Source organism: Petaurus breviceps, unplaced genomic scaffold (assembly GCF_028583685.1).
Source record: "Petaurus breviceps papuanus isolate PSGF00001 unplaced genomic scaffold, PetGlider_PUasm1.0 174, whole genome shotgun sequence".
Taxonomy (NCBI): domain Eukaryota; kingdom Metazoa; phylum Chordata; class Mammalia; order Diprotodontia; family Petauridae; genus Petaurus; species Petaurus breviceps.
The window spans coordinates 55,035,554-55,054,924 of record NW_027185761.1 but is presented as its reverse complement, the minus strand read 5'-3'; the positions used below and the strand labels follow the sequence as shown (position 1 = coordinate 55,054,924).

The following is a 19,371-nucleotide window of genomic DNA, read 5'->3' as shown; positions in this document are numbered from 1 at the left end:
ACCTCCCCAGACCTCTTTTTCTTCATCTGTAAAATGAGCATGTTGGACTCAATGGCCCCCAAGTTCTCAATCTCTTATCCTATTACCTTGTACTTTCCAGATCCAAGCAAAAGGATGCCCATGGAAATTTGGATCGTGACATGCAGATCTAGTTAAAAAGTGGCGGCATCTTTGCCAAGAAATGCCCCCAGAGTGGCTAGTCCAAGGCATTCCCTTTATCCCTTTATCCCATACTTGTAAACAAAGATTCTGCCCAGTGGCTTCAGGTCATTGGGGGGGGGGGGGGGGCTGAGAACAGCATCCAGAGGATGGGTCTTTCTAAGTTAATGGAATATAGAAGATGAATAGGTTCAGTGGCATTCCAGTAGAAAATGGAAAAGCATTTATTAAGGCCAAGAACTGATAGGTGCTAGGGATACAAATAGCAGCCCCTGACCTAAAGGGCATTATATTCTAATGGGAGGAGAAAAAACCCATAGGGGACTAGGGAGTCACAGGGATGGTGAGTGAAGCCAGAAGGCAGTTGGCCAGTCTTTTCCAAGGGGCAGTAGTGACTTCATTACTGTTTCCAGAGCCAGAGGTGGAACGCAGGGGAGGAGGGTAAGGAGAGAGGGGAGAGGGAGCAGAGCAGGCAGAGGCTAGTGTGCTTGGGGAGGCCCTGTGGCAGGATGGTCCAGATGCCAAGTATGTCCCAGAGTGGCTAGAGAAAGGGGGTTGAAAGAAATTGTACCCAATCACCCCCCAAACCCTGCAGTTGAGAGAACCAGGCCCCCAAATAGAGTAGATCAGATCCACCTGGTTCAGCCAATCTGCAAAATGTCTATTCCCGATTGGTAGGAGGGGAACAGAGAATATGACAATATATCAGAGTACAGCCTGATTTCTGTGGATCGATGATATTGTCTGTCTAAAGAATATGTGACATCACAGGTTCCGGTAAAAAAAAACAAAACACTAAGTGCCTTTGCTGTTGTTGTTGAGGTGTTTAGTCCCATCTGACTCCCTGTGACCCCGTGGACCATACTATCCATGGGGTTTTCTGGGAAGAGATAACTGGAGTGATTTGCCACTTCCTTTTCCAGTAGACTAAGGCAAATGGAAGTGACTTGCCCAGCATCACACAGCTAGTGAGTGACTGAGGCCAGATTTGAATGTTCTGCCCATTGAGTCACCTAAGCGCCTTATTTCATAATAAATCAGACATTGGTCAGTATCTCTGGTAGATAATTAATCCTCTGACATAGGACCTTATATTTGAAAAGGAGAATCTCCTAGGAATTTTTATAAGCTGATTTACCCCGGAGCTAGCAGGTCCAGTCTCGGTCGCGCCCCCCCCTCCCCCCCAGTTCCTCTTTCCCCAGACCTGCTTCAGGGCAGGCTGGTCTCTCTGGGTGATAAAGGAACAAGGAAGCTACAAGCCTCGGGTCTATTCAGTGTGCTGCATGAGCCTATTAGGAGCCATCCCAAAGAGATCTAATTTGAGATAACATTGTTATGCTGATGATGCCCAATCTACCTTTTCCGTCCCCACTGACCCCAGGGAAGCAATCTCCCCTCTGATTAGGTGTACCAAGTCAGTGCGGTCTGAAAAATAGGAAAGCTTCCGATAAAGTGGAAACTCTGAGACTAAAGCTACAAACTCTAGTCTCCTTTCTGTCTTCACTGGCAGAGGGAGTGCACATCACCTTGCATATCAGATGCAGCTGCTTTGAAACCTGGAGCCTTAGAAGCAGCTGGGGTAGAATACAGCACTGGGCACAGAGTCAGGAAGACCTGAGTTCAAAGCCAGACTGAACAATCTGTCTGCCTCAGTCTCCTCAACTATAAAATGGGGATAATAATAGCGCCTACCCCCAGGGTTGTGGTGAGAACAAATAATATTTGTAAAGCACTGAGCACAGTTCCTGGAATATAGCGTGTGTTATGTAAATATTTATTCTCTTTCCCTAGAACATCTGTCAGAAGTTAAGTGACTTGGCCAGGGTCACATATGTGTATGTCAGAGTCAAAAGTGCAGCCACTGATTCTCTGCTTGGTTTTAGCAGTCAGTCAACAAGCATTTATTAAGCACCTACTATGTACCAGGTACTGTGTTGAGTTCTAGGGATACATATAAGGCAAAAGACAGACCCGATTCTCAAGATCATAGTCTAATGGAGGAGACAAGAGAACAGCTACATGCAAACATGTAGATACAGGACAAATCGGAAATAATCAATAGAAGGGAAGGTGCTTTGGCAGCAGGGATCATAAAAGATTTCTTGTAGATGGTGGGCTTTTGGCTGGGCCTTGAAGGAAGCCAAGGATCCTGGAAGGCACAGTTAAGGGGGGAGTCCGTTCCAGACCTGGGGAACAGCCAGGCTCCATGAAGAATGAGGAGAGGCAGGAGATGGAGTGTTCCGTGTGCAGGACAACAAGAAGGCTGGTGGCATGAAAATTCCTTCTGGCTGTCTACTACCTCTTCTTGTTTTTAGTTGTTTGTTTTAATATTCCTATTGTTTTCTCAGTGTAGAGAGCCCCTGGGAACAAAGACTCTCTAGGAGAACAGATCAATATTTGTTCTGTAACAGCTAGTCTTAGAAATGTTCCTGGGATCCTGAAAGGTTAAATGATTGACTTAGGGACATGGAACCAATATGTGACAGATATGGATTTGAACCCAGATCTTCCTGACCCCAAGGCCACCCCCTAACCACTAGGCCACACTGCTCCCCAACATAGCTTTAGTAGACATACAAATTCTTCTATTTGTGATCAGAAGAAAAGCTGGGCTGGTCAAGTGGTGGACAAGGAGAATGCCTACAGCAATCTGAGTGTTCCACAGAGTGAGGAGGAAGTGATAGCAATATCCAGGGTACTGAGGGGACCCCTCTCTAGTGAGCTTATTAAGAGGACACAAGAGTCACCCAGAATGGGCATACGTGCATGAGCTGGGATCTGCCTCACTGCAAGGCACATCCCACTCAAGATCACAGATCCATTGGCACCTGGGAGTATAAATTCTCTCCATTGAGATTTAACTCTCCCATATCTTTGGAACACAGATTAAAAAAAAAAAATACCCTCCCAAATGATCTATCAGTCCTGTTCTCCATAACATAACCAACAAGTGCTCAAGTAGCCTTTGATTTAAGACACCAGGTGAAGAAGAGTCCCTTATCTCCTAGAGCAAACAGAAGCTTCTCCAGATCTCTCCCTGAAAATGGCCTCTTTGCAACATGCACCCTATGTAACTAGCTCCTCCTTGTCTAGCCAAGTAGAATAAATCTGACCCTCCTTATACCAGCTGGCCTTTCAGATAACTTAAGACATGTCTTCCCTAGCCCCTAGCCGTCTCTTCGCCTAACCAAATATTTCCACATCTTTGTTTTAAATAAATTTTATTACTATCACTTATTTTTATATCACTGCATTTCCCAGGGGAAAGGGGCAGGGAGGGGGAGGGAATGGGAGTCAGCAAAACCAACCAAAAAGTCTGACACGGTCTGCAGTGTTCCCTCCCTATCATTGCCCACCTCTCCAATGAAGCAGGTACTTTCTCATAGCTCTTTTTGAGGTCCAACTTAGTCCCACATTCAGTTTCCAGTATTTTCTTCTCATTTTTCTTTCCATTTACCTTGTAGATATTGTTTACAATTTTCTTGATTCTGTTTACTTCATTCCACATCCATCTATATAACCACCTTATACTTTAAAAGTCACCAACAGTCATTTGAAGGCCAAATTAAAAATCTGTGAGCATCCCCACTCAGATATCTGGGGGGCCTAAAATCCTAGGAGAGTCTCAGAAGGCCCCATCTCTGATCTGACCTCCCAAGACTCACAGACTATAATTAAAGAGGGAAAGAAGGTTGGGGTTTCATTTCGATTCAGTGCAGTTATTACTTTTTTCCCCATTTCACTGAATGAACGGAAGGACGTGCAATTGAAGTCACGTAATGGCTGAATGTACCCAGCAATCTTGTCGTGGGAGGGTAAAAGGTTGTGCAACACGTGACTGGCTGGTTCTACATGGCTGGATTGATTATTCTTCCCTGGCGATTTCATTCTTGGATTAATTTTTTAAAAGGCATAAAATTCAGGAAGGCAAAGACCCTGTTTGGGCCTGGGCATTCCCTGGGCTTGGTGCTTATTCTTGCTCATTGTGTTTACAAGTCAGCACTGCACCTGCTGCAAGATGTCTCAGGAGTTGCCTTCCCTTTTCCTTCTGCCAGACCAGAGAACAATGAGTTCAGATATGGTGCCCAATTCCATAATGCCACTCCTTCCATCCTTTATCCCAAGTAGGGCCTTAACAGCTACAGATTAAGGAGCTGCCCTGCACAAAGTGTGGGGGCAGATACAAAAAATGGGAGAGAAACTACCCCTGCCCATGAAGATCTGATCACCTAGGGGCTAGAGACAAAACATGGGGACACAGAATCTTAAAGAAAGGTTTTCTTTGATTTTATTTTTATAAAAGGTACATATACATACGCATATATCTATGCACATGTATTTCAGATAACATATTCATAGCAACTCATAATATATCTACTATATATAGTGTAGTGGATGGGATTAAGGATCTGCCTTGGAAGAAGAAAGATCTGCTTAGATCCTTCCTGTACTATTGTGCATACTGGTTTGGAACTATGGTGAAGTCACAAGGCACAGTGGGAAATTAGTTGTATTTGAATGCCCAGAATCACAGAATCTAAAAGTTTCCAACCTCATCCAAGACCTAGATGCAAAGAATTGCCATCAAAATATATCAATGAGGGAGCATCCTGCTTCAAGTCCTCCAAAGTGAGTGGAGGGCTGCCCAACCTCAAGATGCAGCCCATTTTATTCCACTGGAGGGGTCTGCCATTTCTTCTCCAGCTCATTTTACAGATGAGGAAACTGAGGCAACAAGATTAAATGATTTCCCCGGGGTCACATAGTTAGTAAGTGTCTAAGGTCAGATTTGAACTCAGAAAGATGAGTCTTCCTGACTCCAGGCCCAACACTCTATCCACTGTGCTACTTTGGAACAGTTAGGAATTTATGAATTATTAAGAAGTATGTTTGTTTTCCTTAGCATCAAGCCTAAACTGGCTCCTTTGAAACAACTCAGAGAGGCAGGTACTACAAGTATGATCATCTCCATTTTATAGACTAGGAGAGTGAGGTTCAAAGTGGTTTAAGTAGGTTGCCCATGGTCACAAAACTGGGGAGGGTGAGAGATGATTCTGTCTCCAAGCACAGCACTGGCTTACGTTATCCATTCTGATTCTGATTATAAAGTACTAGTGATGAGCTCTATAAATACTATCCTAGCTTCCAATACATAGTGAGTTTTTTGTTTGCTCTCCCCCCCCCCTTCTCTCTCCCTCTTTCTTTCTCTCTCTCTCTCTCTCTCTCTCTCTCTCTCTCTCCACTAGGCTGGTAGGTTTACAGTTGGAAGATATAATCCAACCCCATCATTTTACAAACAAGGAAGACGGAGGAGGGAAAGCAACTTCTCTCCAATTTCCCAGGTAACACGTGGCAGAGCCCATATTTAAATGCAGATTCTTTCCCTCTAAAGCCAACCCACTTTCTCCAGCTCCATGAGCTGGGTAGACTCTGTAGCCAGCCTACTGAGACACACCTTGTCATGTAGCAGCATAATTGCACAGTTTCATTAAAATAATTCTATTACTAATTTACTAGTTTTCTGTTCATTATCACTTCAGTATGAAGAATATTACTTTTAAAGCCCGCATTAAAACCCACTTAGGCAAGCACAGAAAGAGACGATAGCGGGGGAAAGTACAAAAAGGAGCTATTAATATTATCAGTTAGAGTTGGGAGCCTATTCATTTAATAAATCTTTGCAGTATTAGCAAGATTGATGAGTAGCAGTGCAAATGAGAACATGAGATCGACGATCATTTGTTATCATTACAGAGATATAAAGTATGATTCAGTGTTTCATAATGGATGTTAAATTTGATTTAACATATGGCTGACTCATTTGCTGAAACTCTCCTTAAAGACATAAGCTCATTCTAAAGTCAAAGCCATTGTCTTAACAACAGCCTCTGAATTATCTTTTGGTAAGAAACCTCATCTCCTCAGTAAACACAGGCTTGAGGAGATGATGTAGAAATGCTGCTTCATAGATGGACAAATGCAGCGTGGATGGATTCATTAAAGAGATTGGAGAAGGCATCTCCTCCAGGGTGCAAAAAGGAGAGGGCTAATGTATTAAACCAGCAACCCAGACAAACAATCTGACTGGAATCATGGCCCACCAAAGTCACCTTCTTCTATGAGATCTACCCGGAAAAGGTCCACTTTTCCAGCTTCTTACTTGAACCAAGAAAGGAGATACCAACTCTCACATTGTCTTCCCCAGGTTAAGTGGCTCTTTGTACATCTTATCAACTGGTGAGTATTTCATTACTTGCCTTGCTTCAGGTATGTGTCCTATTGTAGAATACCCCAGGAAGAATACAGTTGTACACCTGTTGACTGTTACATTTCTCCGAGTTCTGGGTTCTATCAAGAGAGTTTGGTTTTCTTCCAATGGATTTATGCAGCCACTGATGAGACACACTAGGCCTATGTGAAGTGTACGGGCATTTTTGTTTGATGTTTATGGGTCTTCATGCCATTCTGACAGCATATGGTTTATTTATTGTTCCACTAGGTGTCTGTTTTGAAATCATGTCCATAAATAAAATCCTGGCCCCTGGCCCTGCCCCATCAAAGACTTTAAATTTACCACTCCACTAAAGGCAGTGGATAGAGAGTGAGCCCTGGCCTCGGAGTAAATAAGACCTATATTTGTGTCACACCCTTGATACATACTGAATGAGCAACCCTGGGCAAGTCAACTTAACCCTCAGGGTTCCTGGCAACATTCTAGGACTGAAAGTCATAGAAAAGGTACAGACCTACACTCAGTGGAAGGGGTCTTCCCTCCACCAAAAATCCCAAGCCTGGTCCAAAACCAAAACCAAACAAAATCTTCAGTCGGCTCAATTCTTAGACACATGTTGCAAATGATCCAACCCTAAGTTCCACTGAGAAAAGACTGCCAAGCAACTCCATTATAATCTCTTAGAAAATGATCTGCATGTTTTAAAGTGAGAACTTCATCTTGTTAGAAGTAATATGTGCTGTCTGGGTTCATCTGATCTGATCAAAATGCCATCTAATTCACATTTAGTCCCCAGAAAGGAAAGTGAGAGGAGGCACTTTAGGCAAATGAGCTTGATATGCCATTTTTCTGTAATAACCCCTTGTGAATATACTGTTATTCAATGATGATTTTATTTATTGACAACATGCCTGCTGCCCTGTACTTGCTCAATCTCTGAATGAAATGTCTATAACAACTAAGCCAAGGAACAGAAAATTATAAGAAGATGAAAAAAAACCCAAACTGGGTGGTGCCAATACTCTGTCCAAATCAGTAGTTAGTAACTAAGCGGACGGCGGGAAACCCATCCTATGATATGCCAAGGTGCTGACCTCAGAAGATGAGGGACACATCCAAAATATTCCTAACCTCTTTCCACATTTTTTTGGAAAGAATAACCTATCCGATACTGATACATAGTCCAGAGTCTGACACGGAGTAGGAGCCTACTAAATGCTAGGTACCTGATTGGTTGACTGACTATTTAAATGATTCTATGCATGAACTTTTCTAAATCCTTCCTGAAACTTGTCAAAAATGTTAATTTTGTTAAATATGATCATTGATCAATGCATCTAGGACCTGTGATCTGATTAAGTATTCCACCCTCTAATGTAGAATGAAATCTTTCTCTCTCTAAGGAGGGTCTTTTCCTCAAATTCAAAAACTTTAAGAGTTTCTTCAGGAAGATCTTATGTCCAATGTCCCAGGACCCAGAGGCATTATGGGACAGTAGAAAAAGTTTGGATGCTAGAGCCAGATGAGCTTGACTCATACCCCACCATCGACATTTAATAACTGTGTTACTGTGGGCCAGTCAAAACTTCCCTGAGCCTCAGTTTCTTCATCTGTAAAATGAAGAAACTTAACTAGATGGCCTCTGAGGTCCCTTCCAGTTCCAACTTGAGGACATGTGTGGGCCTCAGTTTCTTTAACTGTAAAATTAGTAGACAGGACTAGATGACCTCTGGAGTTCGTTTTGGCTTTGGATCTCTGATCTTTTGATGTTATGACTAATTTATATAGACTATATAGTCACCAGATTGGCCACAAGGTAATGAATGTTTTACCCAGAGTAACAATTAAAGTCTATCTATTATATCACAGAAAAGGATGATTCTGCATAGGGGCAGGAGGCAGACACATTAATGAAATCACAAATCAATCAACAATCACTTCTTAAGACCTTGCTCTGTGCTAGTCATTACGCCTGAGTCAGTGCACGGTATACACAGTGTAAGGGGGCACAACATGCAAACAACTCGGTCCCAGCCAGATATTTACCTTGTGGGAAGATGTAATGTCTTAGGGGGAAGGTCCTAGCATTAAAATGGTGCATTATCCTTGAAATAAGCAGACATGATTCATAAAACTAGAACTGTGGAGAATTCTGCTTTTTGTTATCTTTGAATCGAGGATCACAGATGTGGAACTGGAGGACTCCTTGGAGACCATCTACTCCAACCCATTGGATGAGAAAACTGACTCCCAGAGAGGGTAGGAGACTTGTCTAATGTCACATGGAATAACTGTCAGGGGTAAGAGTTAGGCCCGGGTCCTTTGACACCACAAGCACTGTGCCATCCTGCTTTTTACTCCTGGGCATGCCAGATAGGGTAGAGTGAAAAAAGAGCATGAATCAGAAAATCTGGCCTCAGCTCCCAACTTCATCACTTGGTAGCTGTGTGGCTTTGGATAGGTCACTTACCCATTCTGGGTCTCAGCTTCCTGACTTAGGAAAATGATCAGGCTGCTCCCTTCCAGCAATCTCTAGGTCTGAGATTCCAACATTATTCAGTCATCACAACCAAGTAACTGACAGTCATTAATACCTGCTGGCAGCAAACCCTCAGGGCTTTGGCGAAATGCTTACCTGGAATATTAAAAGCCTGGTTCAGAATTACCTCAGACCTCCAGGATAATGAATATGAGGCAGATAGAATGACAAAAACCCATTTAGATTTCTAGCTCCTGGAGCCTCCCAGGGTAACTCTCTTAGGAGACAATAGTAGCCATGTGCCAAACACTACTTCCTAAAATCATCTCCTTTAAGCTTCATCTGTCTTCACACAGAAGTCCTGCCCATCCCCTGGATCTCTGGAGTTGTCTTTCCAAAGATCTCAGACCTTTTCTGCTTCCATCTTCAGAGTCTCTTTAACTGCTCAGGACTTCCCGGTGTTTCCTCATCTGTAAAATAATAGTGTTGGAATAAGTCCTTCCTAAGCTCTCTCCTAGCTCCCTATCTATATGATACTACATTTGGGGAAACAGAATCAGAGTGGTTTGCATGCTGTCCCCTCCTTACACTGTGTATACCCTGAAAGAGAATCAGAGAGTTAGCACTGAAGGGTCTAACCACTTCATTTTACAGATGAGGAAACAGAGAGAGGGTGAGAGAGAATGACACAGTTGGTTTCTGAGATAGGAATAGAGAGAGGTCAAAGACCCAGTAAACAGCAACTCTATGAGTGAGGAGGTGTGGGAAGTGGACAAGTGGGAGAATGGGGTTAGCGAGGGCACTGTCAGTTACTTGAAAGTGATGACGTCCCAGGAGATGGTCAGATCTGAGGCAGGACCGTGATGACATGTGGGTGAAAGCAGGTGAAGAATAAGATTATGCAAGTGTGTGGTGAGGCGATTCGAGAGGTTTTCACATGAAGAGGGGACAGCTCTGAGTGTGACGGCTAAGATGTGGGGAAAGGAAGACTTGGAGGCAAGTAATAAAGTCACAGAGAGAGACGGGGCAGGAGGAAGGAGCTTGGTAGATGATCACTACCAGAATCAGGAGAGGCTCTGACCATTCCATTGGTCTTGAAGAAGTAAAGATTATTCAAGAATAGTGGTGATAGAATATAAGCTCCCTGGGGGCAAGCACTCCTTCATTTTTTTGTATTTTTGTCCACAATGATGCTTTTGGATTTCATGATAGAATACTCCAGGAATTGCCATGGGAAGTAAAGAAAATGCTGCCCCCTTCGGGTGGTCCTGTGAATCTGGCGGAATGAAAAGCACAGTCTCCAGCGGAGAAGGTAGGGATGACATGATACCCTGAAGAGCTGTGGTCCCAGAGCCCCAGGGCAGAGGTGGGGCACCAGACCTATTAGAGAAGAGTCAGAGAATATAAATCACAGATTCTAAGTACCCTAAATAACAGCTAATGCCTAACCTTAGAAAAAAGAAGCCCTTTCCTAAGGGATTGAGGAGCAGAAAAGGACCTCAGATGCATTCAGTCTAACCCCCTCGTTTAACAGTTGAGAAAACTGAGGTTTAGATTATGATAATTTATCCAAAGTCACATAGCTAGTAAGTACCATAACTCTGGTTCTCGGACTACAAATCCAATGACTATACTAGGCTACTTTCTGAGAGCCTCAGGTAGTGATCCTACAGGGAATTTCAACAGCTCTTCCCTGCCCTTCCAGAGTTTCATGGTGTGGTGGGCTGGACTTAGGAGTTGGAAAGACCTGTGTAAATCCTTCCTCAGACACTTACTAACTGTGTGACCATGGGCAATTCACTTAACTTCTTTCTGCCTCACTTTCATCTATAAAAATGGTTGGGGAGTGGGATTTGAACTAGAAGACCTTAGAGGTACCTTTCAACTTTAAATCTATAGTTTACCATTTTCCCTTTTGTGTATATCTGCTTCATGTTGGCATTTAACAAATGATTGTTGATTTCAATTGGACTCATGCATCTGCCAGCTCTAATGTCCCTATGCTGTTCTGAGACAGGTGCAGAATATATTATTATATATAAAATATACAAATATAATAGTATAATATATTATGTCTATATATAAACCTATATATAATTACATTATGCACACATATTATGTATATAAATTTCTATACATATAGCTATTCATAAATCTATATTACATATCTATATTCCTTATATATGCACATTTATGCACATGTATCTGTACATATGATATATGTGTACACTGGGGCCAATTCTGAGACATTGTTATTCTACTTCTGGGAGAACCCAGCTATATCCTAAATGTAGAGAGGGTAGAAGATGGAAACAAAGGAACCTCAAACTGGATCTCTGTGCCTGTGACATGGAAGAATGGAAAGGTAATGGGATGATTTCCTATTCTGCACCATCTACCACTTGCTTGGCTCTGTCCCTTTCAGATATACTTGAAGCTAGCCTCTGATACAGAGACCAGAAAAAACCTGCTTCATCTGGAGCTTCAAAAATGGACACTGAGGGCTTCCTCAGGACAGCTGGGTACCTGGTGCACAGCTGCACCGACTCCACTAATTAGCACCCAGAATCTTTGGAGAATCTGCTTTCCATTTTGATCCCTCTGCTGTACATTTCTAGCTCTGATATCCAAATAGCAAATCATGTTATCATGTAATTAAATGATCATCTTCATGACAGGGAAGATGACAGGACTATAAATGGTTCCTGCAAATGATTAAAATAACTTCGCCACAATCCACCCCACACCTGGAAGTGTTCTCAAACTTCTGACGCGATTAGTTGTCAGCCAAGTCTTTGTGTCATCAACATCCTTTCTGTTTCACAATACCACGCATTCAACAAGTGCCACCTGGAAAACCATCACGCCCTGGCTTCTCGTAACTAAGGATGGCCATGGACACCATTTATGTCTAAGAGACAGTTCAGGCTCAGCAGAAGAGAATGGAGCTCCGATTTTAGCCAGGCTACAACATGAGGAGAAGCAGGAGACTGAACTGAATAGAGTAAAGAAGACTTAGTTCAACTATTGCCTCTGATATATACTGGCTGTGTGACCTTGGGCAAGTCACTACTCCTCTTAGCTCCTTAGGATACTCTGTAATACTATAAACTGTCATTCCATGTGGTTTGAGGTGATTTTCATATAAAGGAGTACCTTACATTAAAAAAAATCACAAGGAAGGGAAGGAAGGAAGGAAGGAAGGAAGGAAGGAAGGAAGGAAGGAAGGAAGGAAGGAAGGAAGGAAAAGAAGGGAAAGGAGAGGAGAGGAGAGGAGAGGAAAGGGGAGTTATGAAAATTCTCTGCAATTGTCACAGTGAATACTCCTTAATCAATAACCAATGAATGATTCTTTGAAAGAAGAGAAGCAGTGTGATATGAGGGCTAGAGGGATGGTCTTGGAGTCCAGAAGACCTGGGGTCAAGTCTTGCTTCTAGCACACATTGGCTTTGTGACCCTGAGTAAATCAGTTCAACCTTTGGTCTCAAGGGTGGGAGGTTGAGAGTTAAGGTGTGGGGAATGGAGGTGGAGTGCAGAGTCTAGGGAATACCAAGTTGGTCAATTGGACTGGAACAAAGTATTTAAAGGTGAGTAATGAGTAATAAGCCTGGAAAGGCAGGATGAAGCCAGACTCTGAAGGGCTTTAAGTGACATGGTGCTCTTCCCAAAGAAGAGATGAGAAGATCCAATTCCCTTCCTTCTCTGCAGAGGTGGTGGATTACAGGTGCAGAACATTGCATACACTGCTGGACTGAGGTAATATGTTGGTTTTGTTTAAATGATTCTTTCTTATCTTTTTATTATTATTATTACCTTTTAACAATGGATGGCTTGATATGAAAAGGAGGGGCAGAAGGAATATGCTTAGGATATATACATATATATATGTATATCTATCTATACATGAAAGTAATATAAAACGAGATACCAATAAAACGAAAAATGGGGGGAATGCCAAGACGAGGAATTTGTATTTTATCCTAGAAGCAATAGAAAGTCAATGAAACCCTCTGAGCAGAGGAGTTTCATAGGATCATGATCAGACATGCTCTAGGAAAATTATTTCAGTGACTGTGTGAAAGCTGGATTGGAGAGAAGACAGACTGTTGAGAGATCTATTAGAAGGATAGTCCAGTGGTCCAGGTGAGAGGTAAGGAGGATCAGAGCCAGGTCTCTGTGTCTGTGGGAGTGGAGAGAAGGGGACACACAGGAGAGACCTTGAGGGGATGAAAATGACAAGACCCAGAAACTGATCGGTGTTGGGGAGGGAAGCTTAAGAGAGAGGGAAGAGTGGAGGGTCATTCCTTATGTCTGGGTTGCCTAAGACTCCCAGAACCACACTGTGCCACTTGGTCTCAGAGAACCTCAGTCAGTCAGTCAGTTCTTGCTTCAAGGCTTACCATACTTCCAGCATTTCCTTCCTTTTGTAACTGGGTTACTGTTTTCTTAAGAGATCACACATTTCTGTTTTCTAGTCTCTCAGTTTCCATGAGCTCAGCACTTTCGCTGGATGAAATCAGTGAGTGAGTTTTGGTCATCATTGTGGCCTCTTAAGTGGCCAAGTTTCAAAACCTCGAGGAAAATTCAAAAACAATTCTCATATGACTGTAACTTTTAAAATATGTTCTTCTTCAATAAAGCCTCCATTGGCATAGAGAACAATAACTCTGTTCCAAGGTAAAGCGCAATGACAGAGGCCTAGACTTGGGGTCAGGTAGACCTGAGATGGACACTTGTCTCAGACACTTAATAGTGGTGTTAACCTGGGCAAATCATTTAATGTTTCTCAGTCTCAATTTCTTAACCTATAAAATGGGCATAAAAATAACTCATCTCCCAGGGTTGTTGTAGTGACCAAATGAGCAAATATAAAGAACTTTACAAAACTTATACTGATATAAATCTAGCTATATACACACACATACATACACATGTGCATATATACACACATATACATGTATGATACACATATGTTAGCTAGCAGTAACAGTATTACCATATCGGGGAGGTGTTTAATGTATGACCTCATTATACTAGAGATACTGACTTGTTTGTTTGTTTTCACTTGCAAGGAAAAGTCTGGCTTTTAAATGGATTTTCTACATATCTAGTTATCTGCCATATTTCTCCCTCTAGTAGAAAGTGAATTGTTTTTGAAGGCAGGGATTGTATTTCTTACTTTTTCTGTACTCCCACATTTAGCCCAGTGCCTGGCACATAGTAAATTATTAATAAAAGCACATTTTATGCTTATTTCAACAGCACATAGACTAAAATTGGAATGCTATAGAAAAGATTAGCATGGCCTGTGGGCAAGGACGACATGCAAATTCATGAAGCATTCCATATTTTTTAAATAAAAACAAACAAAAATAAATAAATAAAACCATGTTTATTGATCGATTTATTCTCAAACCTCTTTCCCCCCCTTTTTTTTTGGTTATTTTTATTATTTAAGATCCCTGGTGACAATGTCTTCTTTGTACTCTGGGTGGGTCTCAAAAGCCCCATTCAGTTTCAGTGCCTTACTTTCCCTCCCAACTTTTGAAGATTTCTCTAATCAGCAAAATGGCATTTTAAGAGAGATAACACCTTGCCCATTATCATCATGGCCTTGCTTGAATTTTCAGTCTTAGCCCACTTCCATGCTGTAACATCATTCAGATAAATTGGATTCCTTCGCCCTCCTCTTATAGGGTTTTTGATTAGAGATATATTTTCATTCGAAGATATCTTACTCCCTTGGTGCTCTTCCCACCCTGCCCCCAACCCCCCTGTCCCCGCACATATAAAACCACCTCTCGATACCTAATTGCCCCTACTAAACGGATGGGAGAGGTATCGTAACTCACACATCTCTATCCTAAGGTTACTCTACATGAATTCATCAATACTAAATATGAGATGTTCGAGCCTAAGCACATACTCAGTGTATTTGAATGATATAAACCAAGCATGATCACTAACTCACTGTGTGGTCTTGATCAAGTCATTTAATGTCTGTGGGTCTGTTTCCTCAACTGAACATATAATAAAGAGAGGGAGAGACAAAGGATCTCTAAACTCCTCCTAGCTCTAAAATTATCTCATCAAACAACATTCATAAGGTCCTATATCCAGGGCTGGAAGGGACCACAAAGGTTGCTAAATCCAAATCTCATTTTACATGTGAAATTAAGTTTCTGGGATGGCTATTCAGTGACTACTTCAAAGTGGTAAGAATCAGAGGTGGGGCCCCCATCCTTTGAGAAAATGTTAACCACAGTCTAGAACTCAGACCATTGAATATGATCAGTGTCAGGGCCAGGAAAGAACACCCAGGGTCAAAGTTGAGGTGTGACCAGTAAACCGGGCAGAGACTGTCTTTTGTCTCTTTTTGTATCTCCCCCCACCCCACCCCCTGCCCCCACTTAGCAAAGGGCCAGGAACAAAGTAAGGGTTGAATAAATGGTTATTGCCTAAATGACTGTGAATTATTCAAACTGTCTCTAAGGCAGTTCTCAGAAGAGTCTCACCCAAGTTCTTGAACTCCATAGCTAGAACATTCCCCTTCCCACAATTATACCATGGTTCACTAAAGTTATAATATATTATTCCTCTTCAATACCTAATTATAATAATGCTATAATTAATTGATAATAATAACCAGGGGTATACTAGAACCAGTGCATAGTGGCCATTGGAGCAATTGTTAAATTTTAAGTGTGAGCATAGGCAAATGGACTTGATTTATTGTTTGGTTGATTGTCTAGACTTAAGGAAACAATGAAGAAAATATTAATGGTGCAGATTAAACTTAAAAGTGTGTAAGGAGTCTTCAGAGAGTTAGTCATTAAACGTTTACCAGCATACCCCAGATAATAACCAGCATTATATAGTACTTTAAGATTTACAAAGCATTTTACACATATGAATTCATTTAATTTTCCCATTCACCCTGAGAGGTAAATGCTATTATTAACCTTGTTTTTCAGATGAGGAAGCTGAGGCCCAGGGAGGTTAAGCAACAGGCCAGGGTTATATGGCAGCCGGTCAATACCAAGATTTGAATTGAGGCAGATACTTCCAACACTGACATAGATCGAAATGTTCCATGTCTTGGTACATTATTTTTTTTCCTAAGTTTCTATGGATCAAATATTGTAGACTAATGGTCAACCTCTGCTGATGATTTTCACTATATTTATTTGAGCTATTCTTTTTTTTCTTGTTTTTTGGAGGGGGAAAGGTAGGGCAATTGGGGTTAAGTGACTTGCCCAAGGTCACACAGATAGTTTTGTATTATATTTCTGAGGCCGGACTTGAACTCAGGTCCTCCTGACTCCAGGGCTGGTGCTCTATTCACTGAGCCACCTAGCCGCCCCCCAATTTGGGCTATTCTTTTTTTTTTTTTAGCAATTGGGGTTAGGTAACTTGCTCAAGGTTACACAGCCAGTTATTTCTGGGTGTGGTGCTAAGTATCTGAGCCCAGATTCTATCCCCAGGTCATCCCGACACTGGGGCCAGTGATCTTACTCGCTGAGCCACCTGGCTACCCCTAAGCAATTGGGGTTAAGTAACTTGCTCAAGGTTACATGGCCAGGTGTTTCTGGGTGGGTGCTAAGTGTCTGAGCCTGGATTCTATCCCCCAGGTCATCCCGACACTAGAGCCAGTGCTCTTACTCGCTGTGCTACCTAGCCGCCCCAATTTGGGTTATTCTTAAGATGGCAAATATATTTGTACATTGCCAAGCTTTTACTAGGAGCCTTTCTAGTCTGATAAGATCTGCTATATTTTGTTCACTACTGATGAAGTTGTAGATTGAACTCCATCTACTCTAGGCCTCTCACTTTACAGATGTGTGAACTGAGGCAGTGAGAGGGGAAGGGACAGCATTATCATACAATATATGGAAAGGACCCCTGAGGTCATTTAGCCCAACTTTATCTTTTTTACAGATAAGGAACCAAGGCCCAGTGAATTTAAATGACTTGTTCAATGTCACTAAGGTAGCAAATGACCAAAGCAGCTCTTGAACCCAAGCCCTCTTACTCCAAATTCCTCACTCTTTCCACTGTATCCACTATTCCCCAAGAATTTTCCTCTGATGACAACCTACCAAGTCTGTAAATGGCAATTTAATAACATCTTTCTCATAAAAATATTAGTTCTAAACCAGAAGTTCTTAAACTGGGGTCAATGAATTTGTCTTGTAAATATAGATTTGATAATTATCTGCATATTATATACATATAATTACAAATATACATATAATTACACATGATTGGTTTGTTTTCTAATCTTATATACTTTATTTTCTGCATTTAAAACATTATTCTAAAAAAGTATCCATCAAATTCCCCAGACCACCCAAGGAGTCCCTGACACAAAAAAGGTTTAACAGAACTCTCATTCTAAGTTATCTCTCTTTTAACTAATATGATGAATGATATGAGATTCTGGAAAAGAAATTTAAGATTATATAGTCAAAAAACAAACAGATAGAAACCCAATACCTGCATTTTACTACATCTGAGTGACATTGAAAATACCATTGATTTGTTCCCAAGCTGGATTATCAAGGAAAAAAGACAATTTTTTTTAAAAGAAACAAACCTATTCCTGAAGAAGCCAATAAAAAGAAACCCATAATTGAGGAAGAAAAACAGAAAATTGTCACAACTAAAACAAACTCATTAGTAAAAGAGTGACTGAAGTGGAAATAATGCTTCTTAAGAAGTTACAGGGACCAGATGCATGCTCTCTCCTTCCCTTCCTTCTCTCCTTCCCTTTGCTGAGATGGGACACTTTCCATCGTAAATTATATTCGCCTTTCTTCCAGTCAAAGGAAACATTACCAATGACCTACATCTCAAAAAAAAAAAAATGGCACCACCTCACTTCCATAAGTATTTTATTTAGTTGCTGAAAGGGAGAAAGAGAAAAACACATGGTTTTGGTGCCTCAGGGTGTGTGTGTGTGTGTGTGTGTGTGTGTGTGTGTGTGTGTCTTTTCTTCCTGTGAAAAACAGAAAGTATGGTAGCTTGTCATTCAATCTAAATTCAGTCATTGTGCCAGCTGGAATTCGGTGTCTATTTATTACTTTGCACAGTTTTTACATTAACTATTTGTTAAGAAACGATTTTATTGCCATTGAGTAGTGGGAGAACCTAAGGTCTGGATTTTTCATGTTCTGAGCCAGAATAGATGCCTCAACTGTTGCCAGCAAGGGAGAAACATAATTAAGAAGCAGGTGGGAAGGTACTGTTCAGAGACAGAAGCGACTGGTTTTTGGAGAAATCAAGTTAAAAGATAAGGCCTTGGGCTTTACCTGTTGGATTGAGGCCATGTGTTGGATTGGAAGGCAGCCATCCCCTTTCCTGCATTTTGATCTGTTCATACATTCTGTTTTCTTTCAGTATTCAAGGAGCAGTACTTTGGTGGCTGGATGTACCACAAACGCCTCTCTTATTTAGTAAATAGTCTTCAGTACTTGGTAAATAGAAGAAAATAAAATGCGTGTGTGTGTGTGTGTGTGTGTGTATGTGTTTGTGTGTGTGTGTGTTTGTGTGTGTATGTGTTTGTGTGTGTGTACATATAAAATTCTCTATGGCCTCCTTGGTGGTGGACTCTTCTAACCTCAGCTAGATTGACCATAAACATATTCTAAAACATTTTATTTATGATTGTTGACAGTAATCCAGTTACGCTCAATCATGGACTTGAGACTTTGCAGAAGGAGAAAATAACTTATAGAAATTCCATATCTTGCTTTTATCTTTGACTCAGAGAATCTTAGATTTGGAACAAACTTCAGGGATCTCCTTGATGACGTCCTTGACAAGCAATCACACAGTTTCTACTGGAGCACACGCAGTACTAGGAAACCTACTCTCTATCAAGGCAGTCCAGTCCCACTTGGGGCAGGTCAAATTGTTAGGACATTTTTGCTATTACTACTACTACTACTACTACTACTACTACTACTAGTACTACTTCTACTTCTATACTACTACTATTACTACCACCACCACCTTATGTTAGGGTTAAATTGGTTTCCATAGAGATTTTGCCATCCCTTTAATTCCATGCAGAACTAAAACAAGTCAATTTAAGAAACATTTATTAAGCAGTTACTACAAGGCAGCTAAGTGACCTAGAGTCAGGAAGACATGAGCTCAATTCTAGCTTCAGGGATGTTGTAAAGATGCAATGAGTTAATATATGTAAAACACTTTGCAAAATGAAAAGTACTATATAAATGTTCTATTACTACTTTTGTCAATAAAGTTTTCTTTTCTTTGAACACCTGTTAGTTTTGTAATCGCTCCACCCCTTAATTTCTTCTTGTTTCTTGTGTGCTAGTAGTAGTATTAATAGTAACAGTACTAGTAGTAGTAGTAGTAGTAGTAATAGTGGTGGTGGTAATGGTAGTAGTAACAGTAGTAGTGGTGGTAGTAGTGGTAGTAGTAGTAGTGGTAGTAGTAGTGGTGGTAGTAGTGGTGGTAGTAGTAGTAGTAG

The 19,371-nt window shown here is 41.3% G+C and overlaps 1 protein-coding gene and 1 non-coding gene across 28 annotated transcripts in view; one reads left to right on the top strand and one right to left on the bottom strand.

Annotated features, from left to right (window-relative positions):
* Positions 1 to 19,371, bottom strand: part of FHIT (fragile histidine triad diadenosine triphosphatase) — a 1,710,176-nt gene that overhangs the window by 499,100 nt on the left and 1,191,705 nt on the right. The gene's annotated exons all lie outside the window — the stretch shown is intronic.
* On the top strand, positions 14,117 to 14,223 carry LOC138158539 (U6 spliceosomal RNA). The gene has a single exon (XR_011167666.1). It is a non-coding gene; the product is annotated as a U6 spliceosomal RNA (small nuclear RNA).